This window comes from Choloepus didactylus, chromosome X (genome assembly GCF_015220235.1).
Source record: "Choloepus didactylus isolate mChoDid1 chromosome X, mChoDid1.pri, whole genome shotgun sequence".
In the NCBI taxonomy this organism is placed as follows: domain Eukaryota; kingdom Metazoa; phylum Chordata; class Mammalia; order Pilosa; family Megalonychidae; genus Choloepus; species Choloepus didactylus.
In genome coordinates this window covers 80,466,421-80,486,555 of record NC_051334.1, presented here as the reverse complement: position 1 = coordinate 80,486,555, position 20,135 = coordinate 80,466,421, and positions in this window count along the sequence as shown.

Below are 20,135 nucleotides of genomic sequence, written 5' to 3'. Positions count from 1 at the left end.
CTATATTAGGTAACTTTCTTGGGGTAAAGTAGGAACATGTTGGAAGTTAAGCAGTTATCTTAGGTTAGTTGTCTTATTCTTACTCCCTTGTTATGGTCTCTTTGAAATGTTCTTTTATTGTATGTTTGTTTTCTTTTTAACTTTTTTTTCATACAGTTGATTTAAAAAAGAAGGGAAAGTTAAAAAAAAAAAAAAACAAGGAAAAAAAAAGATGTAGTGCCCCCTTGAGGAGCCTGTGGAGAATGCAGGGGTATTCGCCTACCCCACCTCCATGGTTGCTAACATGACCACAGACATAGGGGACTGGTGGTTTGATGGGTTGAGCCCTCTACCACAGGTTTTACCCTTGAGAAGACGGTTGCTGCAAAGGAGAGGCTAGGCCTCCCTATGGTTGTGCCTAAGAGCCTCTTCCTGAATGCCTCTTTGTTGCTCAGATGTGGCCCTGTCTCTCTAGCTAAGCCAACTTGAAAGGTGAAATCACTGCCCTCCCCCCTACGTGGGATCAGACACCCAGGGGAGTGAATCTCCCTGGCAACGTGGAATATGACTCCCGGGAGGAATGTAGACCTGGCATCGTGAGACGGAGAAAATCTTCTTGACCAAAAGGGGGAGGTGAAAGGAAATGAAATAAGCTTCAGTGGCAGAGAGAATCCAAAAGGAGCCGAGAGGTCACTCTGGTGGGCACTCTTACGCACACTTTAGACAACCCTTTTTAGGTTCTAAAGAATTGGGGTAGCTATTGGTGGATACCTGAAACTATCAAACTACAACCCAGAACCCATGAATCTCGAAGACAGTTGTATAAAAATGTAGCTTATGAGGGGTGACAAGGGGATTGGGAAAGCCATAAGGACCACACTCCACTTTGTCTAGTTTATGGATGGATGAGTAGAAAAATAGGGGAAGGAAACAAACAGACAAAGGTACCCAGTGTTCTTTTTTACTTCAATTGCTCTTTTTCACTCTAATTATTATTCTTGTTATTCTTGTGTGTGTGCTAATGAAGGTGTCAGGGATTGATTTGGGTGATGAATGTACAACTATGTAATGGTACTGTGAACAATCGAAAGTAAGATTTGTTTTGTATGACTGCATGGTATATGAATATATCTCAATGAAATGAAGATTAAAAAAAAAAAAAAAAGACATAATGCTGAGCAAAATAAGCCAGGCACAAAAAGAGAGATATTGTATGTTACCACTAATGTGAATTCTGTGAAAAATGTACAAGGTTTTATACTGTAGAATGTAGGGGACCTAGAGATACCAATTAGTGGAGGGGGAATGATAATCTAATAAGAACAGATAAACTATGGAGGGTAATCTCAATGTTATGGGAATGCTCAGGAATGATTATGGTTTGTAAACTTTCTTGGATATAGTAAGATCATGTTGGAAGCAATAGAGTTATTTTAGGTTTTTTTTTTCTCTTATTCCTTTGTTTTCTTAGGGGTTGTTAATTTTCTTGGGGTATGGTAGGAACATGTTGGAAGCAATGTAGTTATTTTAGATTATTTGTTTTTCTTACTCCTCTGTTTGGACATGGTTTATTAATTTTCTTGGGGTATGGTAGGAACATATTGGAAGCAAAGTAGTTATTTTAGGTTATTTGTTTTCCTTAATCCATTGCTTTGTTTGAAATGTTGTGGGGTTTTTTTGGTTGTTGTTTGCCTGTTTGTTTTTAATTTTTTGATAAACAAAGTTAAAAAATTGAAAAAAAATCAGTAGAAAAATGGGAGTAAAAACTAAATGACAAATAAGGTGGGATGGGGGGATGGTTTGGGTATTCTCTTTTCACTTTTATTTTTTATTCTTATTCTGATTCTTTCTGATGTAAGGAAAATGTTCAGAAATAGATTGTGGTGATGAACGCGTAACTATATGATCATACTGTGAACAGTTGGTTGTATACCATGGATGACTGTATGGTTTGTGAATATATTTCAATAAAACTGAATTAAAAAAAAAAAAAGATGCAATATAGTTCAACCTCCAAAAAAAAAAAAAAAAAGAGTGAGGGGGGCAGGGATGGATAGTTATTGCTTAATACACAGAGAGCATCTGTTTGGGATAATGAAAAAGTTTTGGTATTGGATGGTGGAAGTGATACACAATATGGTGAATTTAATTGGTACCACTGAAATGTACATGTGAAAGTGGTTACAGTAAGAAATTCTGTGTTGTATATGTTACAACAATAAAAATAAAAATACAAATAAAATTTTTAAAGTGAGGCAACTCCGTAAGTGGTCAAATGAAAAAAGGGCTAGTTATCCTAGCTCTTTGGCCATCAGTAGTTGCCTTTTGGAGGCACTCCTCCTCTGACAGTGCTGTGGTTCCTCAGAGCTCTATGTTGTGATCTCTCTATTTCTAAGATATACATATTCTCCCTGGGAGGATCCCCAAATCCATCTCTCTAGCCAGATCTTTCTCTTGTGCTCCAGACCCTGAATATCCAACTGCCCACTGAGCAGATCCCCAAATCAACCGTGCAACATGAGCTCTCCCAAGTGTCTCAGTGTTCCTTCCTGGAGGTGGTGACTGGCATCACCATCTACCTATTTGAACAAACGAGAAACTTGGGAGTTATCCTCTCCTCACTCTCCTTCAAATCCAGTAAGTCATTTAGTCTTATCTTTTCTGCCTCCTTAATAAGCATCTCTCAAGTCACCTTACCTTCTCTCCATTTTCTCTGCCAATACCGAAGCTCTGACCATCTTTATGTCTTGCCTAAATTACAGAGAGGCCTCTTAAGTGATCTTCCAGATGCCAGAGCTGTATTCCTCTGGCTGCCATGTGATTGTTCTAGGGCCAATGTAATCATTCCACTCTCCTGCTTAAAATCCGTTAATGGTTTGCCACCTCTCCCAACTTTCTTCCACCTCCCACCATTGCCCAACACTTACCAGTCTTTGGATGTGCCATCTTCCTTCTCACTGCCCAGTATACATTCAGTTCCCTCTGCAGAAATTTTCCCTGGCTTACTTGTACTCATCCTGGATGTCTAACCCAGATGTCACTGGTAATAAAGATGGAGCTTGGACCCTTCTGCGTGCTATCAAAACACTCTATTTTTAGCCCCATCTTAGCATTAACTTTACTATGTTGTAACTTACTATATTACAACAGCGGGTTTCCTCTGCTTTTTCTTGCCACCTTCAACCCCCAGGATTACCAAGCTCATTCAAGATATTCCCAGAGTGTTAAGCACAATATAATTATTCAACAGATTATTTGTTGAATGATTAGCTCATCCTCAGTACTTATTTAATGGTTATTTCTTTATAGCATTCAGTCAAACCATATCATCTACAGAGACAGTAGTTAAATACTTAGAAATAAAGTTCTGTTAAAAAAAAAAAAAAACAAAAAATGTTCATCCAATGCAATGTTCACACAAATACTCCTCAACAAAGCAGATCATTCGTTAAATGCCTACAACATGTCAAGATTTAAACCTGGAGATGTAGGCACATTAATCTCACTTAATCCTCACTAGAACCCTAAAATAAAAACAGCTGACAATCGTGGGATGGAGAACATCTTCTTGACCAAAAGGGGGATGTGAAAGGAAATGAAATAAGCTTCAGTGGCAGAGAGATTCCAAAACGAGCCGAGAGGTCACTCTGGTGGGCACTCTTACGCACACTTTAGACAACCCTTTTTAGGTTCTAAAGAATTGGGGTAGCTGGTGGTGGATAACTGAAACTATCAAACTACAACCCAGAACCCATGAATCTCGAAGACAATTGTATAAAAATGTAGCTTATGAGGGGTGACAATGGGATTGGGAAAGCCGTAAGGACCACACTGCACTTTGTCTAGTTTATGGATGGATGAGTAGAAAAATAGGGGAAGGAAACAAACAAACAAACAGACAAAGGTACCCAGTGTTCTTCTTTTACTTCAATTGCTCTTTTTCACTTTAATTATTATTCTTGTTATTTTTGTGTGTGTGCTAATGAAGGTGTCAGGGATTGATTTAGGTGATGAATGTACAACTATGTAATGGTACTGTGAACAATCGAATGTACGATTTGTTTTGTATGACTGTGTGGTATGTGAATATATCTCAATAAACTGAAGATAAAAAAAAAAAATTACAGTTCTATGCTGCAAACTCAATGTATGTCATCACAGATGTCCCCCAACAGTTGTTCCAGACTATTTTTTAATTGTTTCTGGCTATTTACTAGTTGCTCTAGAAGACTAACTAAATTCCACACCTCTTGATCCTACCATCTTGTGCTGCCTCTCCCAATATAGATTTTATATACCTGTAGAGATGCCTTGTATTTGCTTCCCTACTTAATTTTGGTTTTCCCCATGGGAGTCTTCCAAAAGAAAGTCTGTTTTTGAAAGCTCTCCAAATTGTAATCCACTGTGATTTTTACTCAATGGTTTTAATGTATTGGTTAGAAATAGGGGAAGGGTGTTCTCTGATACTTTTACCAATGTACAATCTTAGGCAGGAAATGTGAACCTAGAGCTTTAAAGTAAGTGTTTCCCAGTCATTCTTGGGTTTCCTTATATGTAATGTTGGAGCTAGTATGTAGTCTTCCCTTATCATATGTGTAGAACTTGTCACTTTTCTATTCCTCATCATGGCTGCATTAGATGTCCACAAATGTAATCAGTGACATCTTATCCCCTTTCTGTTGCAGATAAAGTCTTTTGTTCCTTAGGGTACATAAAAGAGACACAGGATTGGATGGACCTTTAGTGGTGGCTGCTGTACACTTCTCACAGCCATAATGGGTTTCCAACAGTGCCCTCAAGCTACAAGTTTTGTTGGACTTCCTCCATTATGTGAAGGACTTCATTTCATAGGGGAAATACAGAGATGGGTCAGGGAAAAAATACAGCAGTTTCTGCTGTTTCTGTGCCCCAGCAAGAAGCATGGGGAATCCTTTGTCAGGATTCCCCTCAATTTTCCATGTTAATTGCCAGAAAAAGTTTGTGAAGCCACACTACCAATAAAATGTTAAATAAAAGTGACTACATTTAATCACCATCATTGTCAACTCTATATTTTCTTAAGCTATACAGTCCCAGTTTTATCCTCTGTCTGTCCTTCTGGTGTCATACATGCCCCTAGCATTCCTCTTTCAGTCATACTCACACTGAGCTTTGTTCATTATACTTACAATACTGTTCTATCATCACATAGCATTGTGCTAACCATTTATGGATATTTACAATCAATCCTGATGAACATTCTATACTCTTTCAGCATCAAATGCCTAATCTTTATCCACTTTCTACCTCATGATAACTTGTGTTCTTAACTTGAACTTTCAGAGTTTGCTCATTATAGTTAGTTCATATTAGGGAGACTATACAGTATTTGTCCTTTTGTTTCTGGCTAATTTCACTCAACATAATGTCCTTAAGTTCATCCACATTGTTGCATGTATCAAGACTTTATTTTGTCTTACAGCTGCATAATATTTCATTGTATGTATATATGACAGTTTGTTTATACACATCCATTGATGAACATTTGGGCTGGTTCCATCTCTTGGCAACTGTTCCAGTTTGCTAATGCTTCCATTATGCAAAATACCAGAAATGGATTGGCTTTCATAAAGGTTAATTTGGTTACAAAGTTACAGTCTTAAGGCCATAAAAGTGTCCAAGCTACAGCATCAACAGTAGGGTACCTCCACTGAAGGATGGCCAATGGCATCTGGAAAACCTCTGTTAGCTCAGAAGACATGTGGCTGGCATCTGCCTGCTCCCAGGATGCATTTCATAATGGCATTCTCCAAAATGTCAGTGTCAGCTTTCTAAGGCCATCTTCCAAATGTGTCTATCAGAGAGGATCTAAGATGGTGGCATAGAGAGGAGTGGAAGCTAGGTAGTCCCCCTGGAACAACTAATAAACAACCAGGAACAAATAGTAAATAATCTGGAATAACTGCAGGGGAACAAATGTGACCATCCACTCATCATACACCAACCTGAATTGGCAGGAATGCCCAAGATCACAGCATAAAATCCGTAAGTAAAAACTGCAGATCCAAGCCAGGAGCCCTCTCCCCCCACAGCCTGAGCTGAAAAGCCTCATGGTGCTAGAGAGAGGCTCTCCCCGAACAAGTGAATATAGCTCAGCTGACCTCCAACTGGGGTTTTAATTAATAAGTAAGGACTGCTCACTATGAGCTATGAATCCCAAGCAAGAAGAAAAAGGCTTTGGGTGATGACTGACCTTGGAGAGCCAGAGGATGGCTGCAGACTGGCCCTGAAGGGGGCTTTCTGTCCCTGTTTCAGATCAGTGGAGAAAGCCTCAGCCATTTTCAGTTCCCAGCACTCTGACCCACACAAGGGTGGGGATAGCACAGGCAGACACTATTCAAATGTTAATGACCTCCCCTATGGGGGTTTTCTTCCCTAAGAGGAGAGGAGTGGGGCCCAGCTGTACTACCCACCTTCCATTCAGAACCAGACCCCAGAGCCTGGGGGAAAAAAGCCATGGGCCACACCTGCTTACACCAGTCTGGAGTTACAGGCTGACAGGCACCACCTGCTGTGCAGAAAACCACACTGACCTGAGGCATCTCAGGGTGTACCAATTTTCTAAGACACACCCTCAGGGATACCAGATACTGAATAGTTCTTTCTTCTGTGACTTGAGCCCATTCTGGTCTGGGAAAACCTGATTGGGGTAACCAAAAACACCATACCTAGAAAACAGAAAATTACAGCCTACACTAAGAAAAATGAAGTTATGGCCCAAAAGAACAAACTTACACTTCAACTAAGATACATGAATTTAAACAACTAATAATAAGTCAATTCAAAAAGTTTATGGAAGACACGATGAAAGAGATGGACCATATAATGAAAATACTGGGTGTACATTAGGTAGAAATTGAAAGCTCAAAAAACCTACTGGCAGATTCTATGGAAATGAAAGGCACAACACAAGGGATGAAAGACACAATGGAAACATACAACAGGAGATCTCAAGAGGCAGAGGAAAGCACTCAGGAACTGGAGAACAAGGCACCTGAAAGCCTACACACAAAAGAACAGATAGAGAAAAGAATGGAAAAATACAAGCAATGTCTCCAGGAACTTAAGGACAAAACAAAAAGCAAGAACATACATGTCATTGGTGTCCCAGAAGGAAAAGAAAAGGGAAAAGGGGCAGAAGCAATAACAGAGCAAATAATCAATGAAAATTTCCCATCTCTTAAGAAATACAAAAAATATGGATCCAAGAAGTGCAGCATGCCCCAAACAGATTAGATCTGAATAGGCCTATGCCAAGACACTTAATAATCAGATTATCAAATGTCAAAGATAAAGAGAGAATTCTGAATGCAGCAAGAGAAAAGTGATCCATCACATACAAAGCAAGCTTGATAAGACAATGGGTGGATTTCTAAATAGAAACCATGGAGGCAAGAAGGAAATGGGGTGATATATTTAAGATACTGAAAGAGAAAAACCACCAACCAAGAAACCTATATCTGGCAATATGAGGGAGAGCTTAAAATTTTCTCTGACAAACAGACAATGATAGTTTGTGAACAAGGTACCTGCTCTACAGGAAACATTAAAGGAAGCACTGCAGACAGACAGGAAAAGACAGGAGTGAAAGGTTTCGAAAACAATTTTGGGAGATAGCACAGCAATGTAAGTACACTGAACAAAGATGACTGTGAGTATGGTTGAAAGAGGAAGGTTAGGAGCATGTGGGACACCAGTAGGAAAGAGGAAAGATAAAGACTGGGACTGTATAACTCAGGGAAACCTAGAGTGCTCAACAATTGTAATAAAAGGTATAAATATGTTTTTACATGAGGTAGAACAAATGAATGTCAACATTGGAAGGTTTTAGAAATAGGGTGGGATTGGGGTAAAATACAATCAATGCAAACTAGAGACTATATTTAACAGAAATTTTGTATTATGCTCCCTTTAATATAACAAAGGCAATATACCAAAGCTAAATGCATATGGGGGAGATAGGGGAAGGATATGGGACAACTGGCATTGGTGATGTTGTCTGACTCTTTATTCTACTTTAGGTTAATGCTATCTTGCCTGTTGTTGCTTTCTAGCTGTCATGCTTTTTTTTGTTCTTATTGTTTTTCTCCCTTTCTCTTTTCTTTTTCTTTTGTCTCTCTGCCTTCTTTGACTCTTCCTCCTTCTTTGTGAAATAAATGGAGATGTACTTATATAGATAGTGGCAATGGTGCTGAATACATGAATATGTGACTATACAGGGAACCAACAATTGTTTACTTAGGTTAGAATTTATGGTGTGTGAACAAAACCATCTTAAAAGAAATGGGTTGATGAAAAAAACTTGAGGGCATGATATTGAGTGAAATAAGAGAGAAACACAAAGGCAAATATTGCAGGGTCTCACCGATATGAACCAATTATAATATATTAACTCACAGACATTAAATATAAGTTACCAGGATACAGAATGAGGCTAAAGAATGGGGAGTGGTTCCTTATTATGAGCAGAACGTTCAACTAGGGTGAACTTAAATGTTTGGAAATGGACAGGGGTGATGGTAGCATGTTGTGAGAACAGTGCTTAATGGTGTGTGAAGGTGGTGGAAAGGGTAAGCTCAGAGTCATGTATGTCACCAGAAGGAATGTTGGAGGTTAAAAGATGGGAATATATAAAACAGTGAATCGTGTGGTGGACAATGTCCATGATTAACTATACAAATATTAGAAATCTCTCTCATGAATTAGAACAAATGTATGACACTATAACTACAAGTTAATAATAGAGAGGCATATAGGAAAAAATATATATACCTATTGCAAACTATATACTACAGTTAGTATTTTAACATTCTTTCATCAACAGTAACAAATGTACTATACAAAAACTATGAATGAATAATGGAGGAGGGCATGATTAGGCATATGGGAGGACTTGAGTTTCATTTTTTTGTCTTTATTTCTTTTCTGGAGTAATTAAAATGTCCTAAAAGTTGAAAAAAATTGTGTTGATGGATGCACAGCTGTATGATGGTACCACAGGCAATTGATTATACACTTTGGATCTCTGGATAGTTGTATAGCATGTGAACAATATATATATATATATATATATATATATATATATATATATATATATATATAGTGTATCAGCTGCAGCTCTTCTCCAAAATGTCACTTTCAGTTGCTCTGATTTCCTTCTGTTTGCCAGCTCTTTTATATGGCTACAGTGATTTAAATCAGACCCGCCCTGAATGTGTAGGGTAACACCTCCATGGAAATTATCCAATCAAAAGTTTTGCCCACACTTGATTGAGTCATATCTCCATTGAAACACTCAACCAATAGGTTCCAACCTTATCAACACTAATACTGCTGCCCCAAAAGATTGCATCAAAGAACATGTCATTTTGGGGGACATAATACATCCAAACTGGCACAGCAATAGTGAATAATGCTGCTATAAACATCAGTTTAAAAATATCCATTCATGTCTTAACTTTCATTTCCTCTGAGTATATACCTGAGTATGTCACCAGAAGGAATGTTGGAGGTTAAAAGATGGGAATGTATAAAACAGTGAATATTGTGGTAGATAATGTTCATGATTAACTATACAAATATTAGAAATCTCTCTCGTGAACTAGAACAAATGTATGACACTATAACTATGTTAATAATAGGATTGCTGGGTCATAGGGAATTCTATACTTAGCTTCCTGAAGAACTCCCATTCTGCCTTCCAGAGTGGTTGCATCATTCTACATTACCACCAACAGTGAAAAAGTGTACTTATTTCTCCACAAGTTTTTACATGAAGGAGAACAAGTGAATGTGAATATTGCAAGGTATTGCAAATGGGGTGGTATAAAGGGAAAATACAGTCAATGAAAACTGGGTATATAGTTAACATTGTAATATTCTTCCTTTAATTTTAACAAAGGCAATACATCAAAGCTAGTCAACAGAGGAAGATACAAGGGATTCTGTGTTGTATGGGATTCCAGTTCTTGCTGTTTCTTGTCTCTTATTTTAATTCTTGACTCATTTTTTCTTCCTCTTCTTCATTGTGGAATAAATGAAAATTCTCATATAGACTGAGGTGATGAAACCATAATTATATGATTATACTGGGAGCTACTGATTGTTCACTCTGGATGGATTGCATGATGTATGAATAAAACTTCATAAAATAAACAGAAAGATACAAGTGCCAGAGAAGATATGGAGAGAGATAAATACCTCTTCACTGTTGATAGGGAAATAATTTGGTGCAGCCCCTCTGGAGGGCAGTGTGGTAGATCTGCAGGAGGCTAAGAATAAGACTGCATATGACCCATCGTCCCCATTATTTGGTATATGCTTGGAAGAACTGAAAACAGGGACACAAATAGACATTTACACACTGGTGCTTATGGCAGCAGTATTCACAATTTGAAATGAATTTAGGCAGCCTAAGGGTACATCAACAGGAGAACAGAATGATTAACAGACATAGAGTGGGATATTGACCAGCTGCAAGAATGAAGTTGTGAGTCACCCAAATATGTGAATAAACCTCGAGGACATGACTGAAATAAGCCAGAAATGAAAGGACAAATATTCTAAGACTTAACTAATATAAACTTACTATAATGAGCTAATGCAGAGAACTGAAGTCAAGAATACAGGTACCAAGGCATAGACTGTGGACAGATATTGGGCAATAAAGTTTCAGTGGCTGAGAGATATCAAAGAGTTGAGAGGTCATTCTGGAGGTTATTCTTATGCATTATATAGATATTACTTTTTAGGTTCTAGTGTATTAGAAGACAGAGTAGGAAATACCTGAATATATTGAATGGTAATCCAGACTTGATCCTTGCTGATGATTGTGAGCTTTTATCATGGGACCACGTGATGGTGCAAACTTGGTAACTGACAATCCGTTTAACCAGGGCATGGGCAGATGACTAATAAATTAATGACAATAAATATATAAATAATAGTGGGGATAAGGGGTATGGGATGGTTTTGGTATATTTTTACTTTTTTAGTTTTTTAATATTTGGTTATATTTTTTTCTTTAAATAGAATATTGAAAAGTCTCAAAAATTGATTGTGGCAATGAATACACAACTATATGATGATATTGTCAGCCACTGATTGTAGACTTTGGGTGGATTATATGGTGTGTGAGTATATCTCAATAAACTTGCAATTAAAAAATAAGGGAAGGCAAGATGGCAGACTGGTGAGCTGTATGTTTTAGTTACTCCTCCAGGAAAGTAGGTAGAAAGCCAGGAACTGCGTGGACTGGACACCACAGAGCAATCTGCGTTTGGGCATACTTCATACAACACTCATGAAAACGTGGAACTGCTGAGATCAGGGAAATCTGTAAGTTTTTGCGGCCAGGGGACCCGCGCCCCTCCCTGCCAGGCTCAGTCCCGTGGGAGGAGGGGCTGTCAGCTCTGGGAAGGAGAAGGGAGAACTGCAGTGGCAGCTCTTATCCAAAACTCATTCTACTGATTCAAACTCCAACCACAGATAGACTGAGACCAGACACCAGAGAATCTGAGAGCAGCCAGCCCAGCAGAGAGGAGACAGGCATAGAAAAAAAACAACACGAAAAACTCCAAAATAAAAGCGGAGGATTTTTGGAGTTCTGGTGAACATAGAAAGGGGAAAGGCCCGGAGGCGCATATGCAAATCCCGAAGAAAAGCTGATCTCTCTGCCCTGTGGACCTTTCCTTAATGGCCCTGGTTGCTTTGTCTCTTAGCATTTCAATAACCAATTAGATCTCTGAGGAGGGCCCGGTTTTTTTTTTTTTTTTTTTTTAATCCTTTTTTCTTTTTCTAAAACAATTACTCTAAGAAGCCCAATACAGAAAGCTTCAAAGACTTGCTATTTGGGCAGGTCAAGTCAAGAGCAGAACTAGGAGAGCTCTGAGACAAAACGCAATAATCCAGTGGCTGAGAAAATTCACTAAACACCACAACTTCCCAAGAAAAGGGGGGTGTATGCTCACAGCCATCATCCTGGTGGACAGGAAACACTCCTGCACATTGCCAGCCCCATAGCCCAGAACTGCCCCAGACAACCCAGTGTGACGGAAGTGCTTCAAATAACAGGCACACACCACAAAACTGGGCGTGGACATTAGCCTTCCCTGCAACCTCAGCTGATTGTCCCAGAGTTGGGAAGGTAGAGCAGTGTGAATTAACAAAGCCCCATTCAGCCATCATTTCAGCAGACTGGGAGCCTCCCTACACAGCCCAGCAGCCCAGAACTGCCCTGGGGGGACAGCACTCACCTGTGACATAGCACAGTCATCCCTCAACAGAGGACCCGGGGTGCACAGCCTGGAAGAGGGGCCCACTTGCAAGTCTCAGGAGCCATACGCCAATACCAAGGACTTGTGGGTCAGTGGCAGAGACAAACTGTGGCAGGACTGAACTGAAGGATTAGACTATTGCAGCAGCTTTAAAACTCTAGGATCACCAGGGATAAATGATTGTTAGAGCCACCCCCCCCCCCTCCCTGACTGCCCAGAAACACGCCCCATATACAGGGCAGGCAACACCAACTACACACGCAAGCTTGGTACACCAATTGGACCCCACAAGACTCACTCCCCCACTCACCAAAATGGCTAAGCAGGGGAGAACTGGCTTGTGGAGAACAGGTGGCTCGTGGACACCACCTGCTGGTTAGTTAGAGAAAGCGTACTCCACGAAGCTGTAGATCTGATAAATTAGAGATAAGGACTTCAATTGGTCTACAAATCCTAAAAGAACCCTATCAAGTTCAGCAAATGCCACGAGGCCAAAAACAACAGAAAATTATAAAGCATATGAAAAAACCAGACGATATGGATAACCCAAGCCCAAGCACCCAAATCAAAAGACCAGAAGAGACACAGCACCTAGAGCAGCTACTCAAAGAACTAAAGATGAACAATGAGACCATAGTACGGGAGATAAAGGAAATCAAGAAGACCCTAGAAGAGCATAAAGAAGACATTGCAAGACTAAATAAAAAAATGGATGATCTTATGGAAATTAAAGAAACTGTTGACCAAATTAAAAAGATTCTGGACACTCATAGTACAAGACTAGAGGAAGTTGAACAACGAATCAGTGACCTGGAAGATGACAGAATGGAAAATGAAAGCATAAAAGAAAGAATGGGGAAAAAAATTGAAAAAATCGAAATGGACCTCAGGGATATGATAGATAATATGAAACGTCCAAATATAAGACTCATTGGTGTCCCAGAAGGGGAAGAAAAGGGTAAAGGTCTAGGAAGAGTATTCAAAGAAATTGTTGGGGAAAACTTCCCAAATCTTCTAAACAACATAAATACACAAATCATAAATGCTCAGCGAACCCCAAATAGAATAAATCCAAATAAACCCACTCCGAGACATATACTGATCACACTGTCAAACATAGAAGAGAAGGAGCAAGTTCTGAAAGCAGCAAGAGAAAAGCAATTCACCACATACAAAGGAAACAGCATAAGACTAAGTAGTGACTACTCAGCAGCCACCATGGAGGCGAGAAGGCAGTGGCACGATATATTTAAAATTCTGAGTGAGAAAAATTTCCAGCCAAGAATACTTTATCCAGCAAAGCTCTCCTTCAAATTTGAGGGAGAGCTTAAATTTTTCACAGACAAACAAATGCTGAGAGAATTTGCTAACAAGAGACCTGCCCTACTGGAGATACTCAAGGAAGCCCTACAGACAGAGAAACAAAGAAAGGACAGAGAGACTTGGAGAAAGGTTGAGTACTAAAGAGATTCGGTATGGGTACAATAAAGGATATTAATAGACAGAGGGGAAAAATATGACAAACATAAACCAAAGGATAAGATGGCTGATTCAAGAAATGCCTTCACGGTTATAACGTTGAATGTAAATGGATTAAACTCCCCAATTAAAAGATATAGATTCGCAGAATGGATCAAAAAAAATGAACCATCAATATGTTGCATACAAGAGACTCATCTTAGACACAGGGACACAAAGAAACTGAAAGTGAAAGGATGGAAAAAAATATTTCACGCAAGCTACAGCCAAAAGAAAGCAGGTGTAGCAATATTAATCTCAGATAAAATAGACTTCAAATGCAGGGATGTTTTGAGAGACAAAGAAGGCCACTACGTACTAATAAAAGGGGCAATTCAGCAAGAAGAAATAACAATCGTAAATGTCTATGCACCCAACCAAGGTGCCACAAAATACATGAGAGAAACACTGGCAAAACTAAAGGAAGCAATTGATGTTTCCACAATAATTGTGGGAGACTTCAACACATCACTCTCTCCTATAGATAGATCAACCAGACAGAAGACCAATAAGGAAATTGAAAACCTAAACAATCTGATAAATGAATTAGATTTAACAGACATATACAGGACATTACATCCCAAATCACCAGGATACACATACTTTTCTAGTGCTCACGGAACTTTCTCCAGAATAGATCATATGCTGGGACATAAAACAAGCCTCAATAAATTTAAAAAGATTGAAATTATTCAAAGCACATTCTCTGACCACAATGGAATACAATTAGAAGTCAATAACCATCAGAGACTTAGAAAATTCACAAATACCTGGAGGTTAAACAACACACTCCTAAACAATCAGTGGGTTAAAGAAGAAATAGCAAGAGAAATTCCTAAACATATAGAGATGAATGAAAATGAGAGCACAACATACCAAAACCTATGGGATGCAGCAAAAGCAGTGCTAAGGGGGAAATTTATAGCACTAAACGCATATATTAAAAAGGAAGAAAGAGCCAAAATCAAAGAACTAATGGATCAACTGAAGAAGCTAGAAAATGAACAGCAAACCAATCCTAAACCAAGTAGAAGAAAAGGAATAACAAGGATTAAAGGAGAAATAAATGACATAGAGAACAAAAAAACAATAGAGAGGAGAAATATCACCAAAAGTTGGTTCTTTGAGAAGATCAACAAGATTGACAAGCCCCTAGCTAGACTGACAAAATCAAAAAGAGAGAAGACCCATATAAACAAAATAATGAATGAAAAAGGTGACATAACTGTAGATCCTGAAGAAATTAAAAAAATTATAAGAGGATACTATGAACAACTGTATGGCAACAAACTGGATAATGTAGAGGAAATGGACAATTTCCTGGAAACATATGAACAACCGAGACTGACCAGAGAAGAAATAGAAGACCTCAAGCAACCCATCACAAGCAAAGTGATCCAATCAGTCATCAAAAATCTTCCCACAAATAAATGCCCAGGGCCAGATGGCTTCACAGGGGAATTCTACCAAACTTTCCAGAAAGAACTGACACCAATCTTACTCAAACTCTTTCAAAACATTGAAGAAAATGGAACACTACCTAACTCATTTTATGAAGCTAACATCAATCTAATACCAAAACCAGGCAAAGACGTTACAAAAAAGGAAAACTACCGGCCAATCTCCCTAATGAATATAGATGCAAAAATCCTCAACAAAATACTTGCAAATCGAATCCAAAGACACATTAAAAAAATCATACACCATGACCAAGTGGGGTTTATTCCAGGCATGCAAGGATGGTTCAACATAAGAAAAGCAATCAATGTATTACAACACATTAACAAGTCAAAAGGGAAAAATCAATTGATCATCTCAATAGATGCTGAAAAAGCATTTGACAAAATCCAACATCCCTTTTTGATAAAAACACTTCAAAAGGTAGGAATTGAAGGAAACTTCCTCAACATGATAAAGAGCATATATGAATAACCCACAGCCAGCATAGTACTCAATGGTGAGAGACTGAAAGCCTTCCCTCTAAGATCAGGAACAAGACAAGGATGCCCGCTGTCACCACTGTTATTCAACATTGTGCTGGAAGTGCTAGCCAGGGCAATCCGGCAAGACAAAGAAATAAAAGGCATCCAAATTGGAAAAGAAGAAGTAAAACTGTCATTGTTTGCAGATGATATGATCTTATGTCTAGAAAACCCTGAGAAATCGACGATACAGCTACTAGAGCTAATAAACAAATTTAGCAAAGTAGCGGGATACAAGATTAATGCACATAAGTCAGTCATGTTTCTATATGCTAGAAATGAACAAACTGAAGAGACACTCAAGAAAAAGATACCATTTTCAATAGCAACTAAAAAAATCAAGTACCTAGGAATCAAATTAACCAAAGATGTAAAAGACCTATACAAAGAAAACTACATAACTCTACTAAAAGAAATAGAAGGGGACCTTAAAAGATGGAAAAATATTCCATGTTCATGGATAAGAAGGCTAAATGTCATTAAGATGTCAATTCTACCCAAACTCATCTACAGATTCAATGCAATCCCAATCAAAATTCCAACAACCTACTTTGCAGACTTGGAAAAGTTAGTTATCAAATTTATTTGGAAAGGGAACATGCCTCGAATTGCTAAAGACACTCTAAAAAAGAAAAAGGAAGTGGGAGGACTTACACTCCCTGACTTTGAAGCTTATTATAAAGCCACAGTTGCCAAAACAGCATGGTACTGGCACAAAGATAGACATATAGATCAATGGAATCGAATTGAGAATTCGGAGATAGACCCTCAGATCTATGGCCGACTGATCTTTGATAAGGCCCCCAAAGTCACCGAACTGAGCCATAATGGTCTTTTCAACAAATGGGGCTGGGAGAGTTGGATATCCATATCCAAAAGAATGAAAGAGGACCCCTACCTCACCCCCTACACAAAAATTAACTCAAAATGGACCAAAGATCTCAATATAAAAGAAAGTACCATAAAACTCCTAGAAGATAATGTAGGAAAACATCTTCAAGACCTTGTATTAGGCGGCCACTTCCTAGACTTTACACCCAAAGCACAAGCAACAAAAGAAAAAATAGATAAATGGGAACTCCTCAAGCTTAGAAGTTTCTGCACCTCAAAGGAATTTCTCAAAAAGGTAAAGAGGCAGCCAACTCAATGGGAAAAAATTTTTGGAAACCATGTATCTGACAAAAGACTGATATCTTGCATATATAAAGAAATCCTACAACTCAATGACAACAGTACAGCCGGCCCAATTATAAAATGTGCAAAAGATATGAAAAGACAGTTCTCTGAAGAGGAAATACAAATGGCCAAGAAACACATGAAAAAAATGTTCAGCTTCACTAGCTATTAGAGAGATGCAAATTAAGACCACAATGAGATACCATCTAACACCGGTTAGAATGGCTGCCATTAAACAAACGGGAAACTACAAATGCTGGAGGGGATGTGGAGAAATTGGAACTCTTATTCACTGTTGGTGGGACTGTATAATGGTTCAGCCACTCTGGAAGTCAGTCTGGCAGCTCCTTAGAAAACTAGATATAGAGTTACCATTCGATCCAGCGATTGCACTTCTCGGTATATACCCGGAAGATCGGAAAGCAGTGACACGAACAGATATCTGCACGCCAATGTTCATAGCAGCATTATTCACAATTGCCAAAAGATGGAAACAACCCAAATGTCCTTCAACAGATGAGTGGATAAATAAAATGTGGTATATACACATGATGGAATACTACGCGGCAGTAAGAAGGAATGATCTCGTGAAACATATGACAACATGGATGAACCTTGAAGACATAATGCTGAGCGAAATAAGCCAGGCACAAAAAGAGAAATATTATATGCTACCACTAATGTGAACTTTGAAAAATATAAAACAAATGGCTTATAATGTAGAATGTAGGGGAACTAGCAATAGAGAGCAATTAAGGAAGGGGGAACAATAATCCAAGAAGAACAGATAAGCTATTTAATGTTCTGGGGATGCCCAGGAATTACTATGGTCTGTTAATTTCTTATGGATATAGTAGGAGCAAGTTCACAGAAATGTTGCTATATTAGGTAACTTTCTTGGGGTAAAGTAGGAACATGTTGGAAGTTAAGCAGTTATCTTAGGTTAGTTGTCTTTTTCTTACTCCCTTGTTATGGTCTCTTTAAAATGTTCTTTTATTGTATGTTTGTTTTCTTCTTAACTTTTTTTTCATACAGTTGATTTAAAAAAGAAGGGAAAGTTAAAAAAAAAAAAAAACAAGGAAAAAAAAAAAGATGCAGTGCCCCCTTGAGGAGCCTGTGGAGAATGCAGGGGTATTCGCCTACCCCCCCTCTATGGTTGCTAACATGACCACAGACATAGGGGACTGGTGGTTTGATGGGTTGAGCCCTCTACCACAGGTTTTACCCTTGGGAAGACGGTTGCTGCAAAGGAGAGGCTAGGCCTCCCTATGGTTGTGCCTAAGAGCCTCCTCCCGAATGCCTCTTTGTTGCTCAGATGTGGCCCTGTCTCTCTAGCTAAGCCAACTTGAAAGGTGAAATCACTGCCCTCCCCCCTACGTGGGATCAGACACCCAGGGGAGTGAATCTCCATGGGAACGTGGAATATGACTCCCGGGGAGGAATGTAGACCTGGCATCGTGGGACGGAGAACATCTTCTTGACCAAAAGGGGGATGTGAAAGGAAATGAAATAAGCTTCAGTGGCAGAGAGAATCCAAAAGGAGCCGAGAGGTCACTCTGGTGGGCGCTCTTACGCACACTTTAGACAACCCTTTTTAGGTTCTAAAGAATTGGGGTAGCTGGTGGTGGATACCTGAAACTATCAAACTACAACCCAGAACCCATGAATCTCGAAGACAGTTGTATAAAAATGTAGCTTATGAGGGGTGACAAGGGGATTGGGAAAGCCATAAGGACCACACTCCACTTTGTCTAGTGTATGGATGGATGAGTAGAAAAATAGGGGAAGGAAACAAACAGACAAAGGTACCCAGTGTTCTTTTTTACTTCAATTGCTCTTTTTCTCTCTAATTATTATTCTTGTTATTCTTGTGTGTGTGCTAATGAAGGTGTCAGGGATTGATTTGGGTGATGAATGTACAACTATGTAATGGTACTGTGAACAATCGAAAGTAAGATTTGTTTTATATGACTGCGTGGTATATGAATATATCTCAATAAAATGAAGATTAAAAAAAAAAAAAAAAGACATAATGCTGAGCAAAATAAGCCAGGCACAAAAAGAGAGATATTGTATGTTACCACTAATGTGAATTCTGTGAAAAATGTACAATGTTTTATACTGTAGAATGTACGGGACCTAGAGATACCAATTAGTGGAGGGGGAATGATAATCTAATAAGAACAGATAAACTATGGAGGGTAATCTCAATGTTATGGGAATGCTCAGGAATGATTATGGTTTGTAAACTTTCTTGGATATAGGAAGATCATGTTGGAAGCAATAGAGTTATTTTAGGTTTTTTTTTTCTCTTATTCCTTTGTTTTCTTAGGGGTTGTTAATTTTCTTGGGGTATGGTAGGAACATGTTGGAAGCAATGTAGTTATTTTAGATTATTTGTTTTTCTTACTCCTCTGTTTGGACATGGTTTATTAATTTTCTTGGGGTATGGTAGGAACATATTGGAAGCAAAGTAGTTATTTTAGGTTATTTGTTTTCCTTAATCCATTGCTTTGTTTGAAATGTTGTGGGGTTTTTTTTTGGTTGTTGTTTGCCTGTTTGTTTTTAATTTTTTGATAAACAAAAGTTAAAAAATTGAAAAAAAATCAGTAGAAAAATGGGAGTAAAAACTAAATGACAAATAGGGTGGGATGGGGGGATGGTTTGGGTATTCTCTTTTCACTTTTATTTTTTATTCTTATTCTGATTCTTTCTGATGTAAGGAAAATGTTCAGAAATAGATTGTGGTGATGAACGCATAACTATATGATCATACTGTGAACAGTTGATTGTATACCGTGGATGACTGTATGGTTTGTGAATATATATCAATAAAACTGAATTAAAAAAAAAAATAAAAGAAAAAGATAAGGTACACCTTTAAAAAAAAAAATAAGGGAAGAGTTCAAAATATTCACAGATAAGGGCTGAGATTGTTCCTTAATGAGACATACACTACAATTCTAAAGGGGGTTCAATGGCTGGGGGAAAAAAAGACAGGAGAGGCTTGTAGAAGAATATAGAAATGAAGATTACCAGTAAGGGTATTTGAAAGAATAAAAAGAAAAATAGACCTGAAAAATTAAAAGCCAAAGGATAAAATGATTGAAGTAAGGAATGCTTTTTTTTTTTTTATTTCTGTAATTCTTTATTAAAAATACTGCTG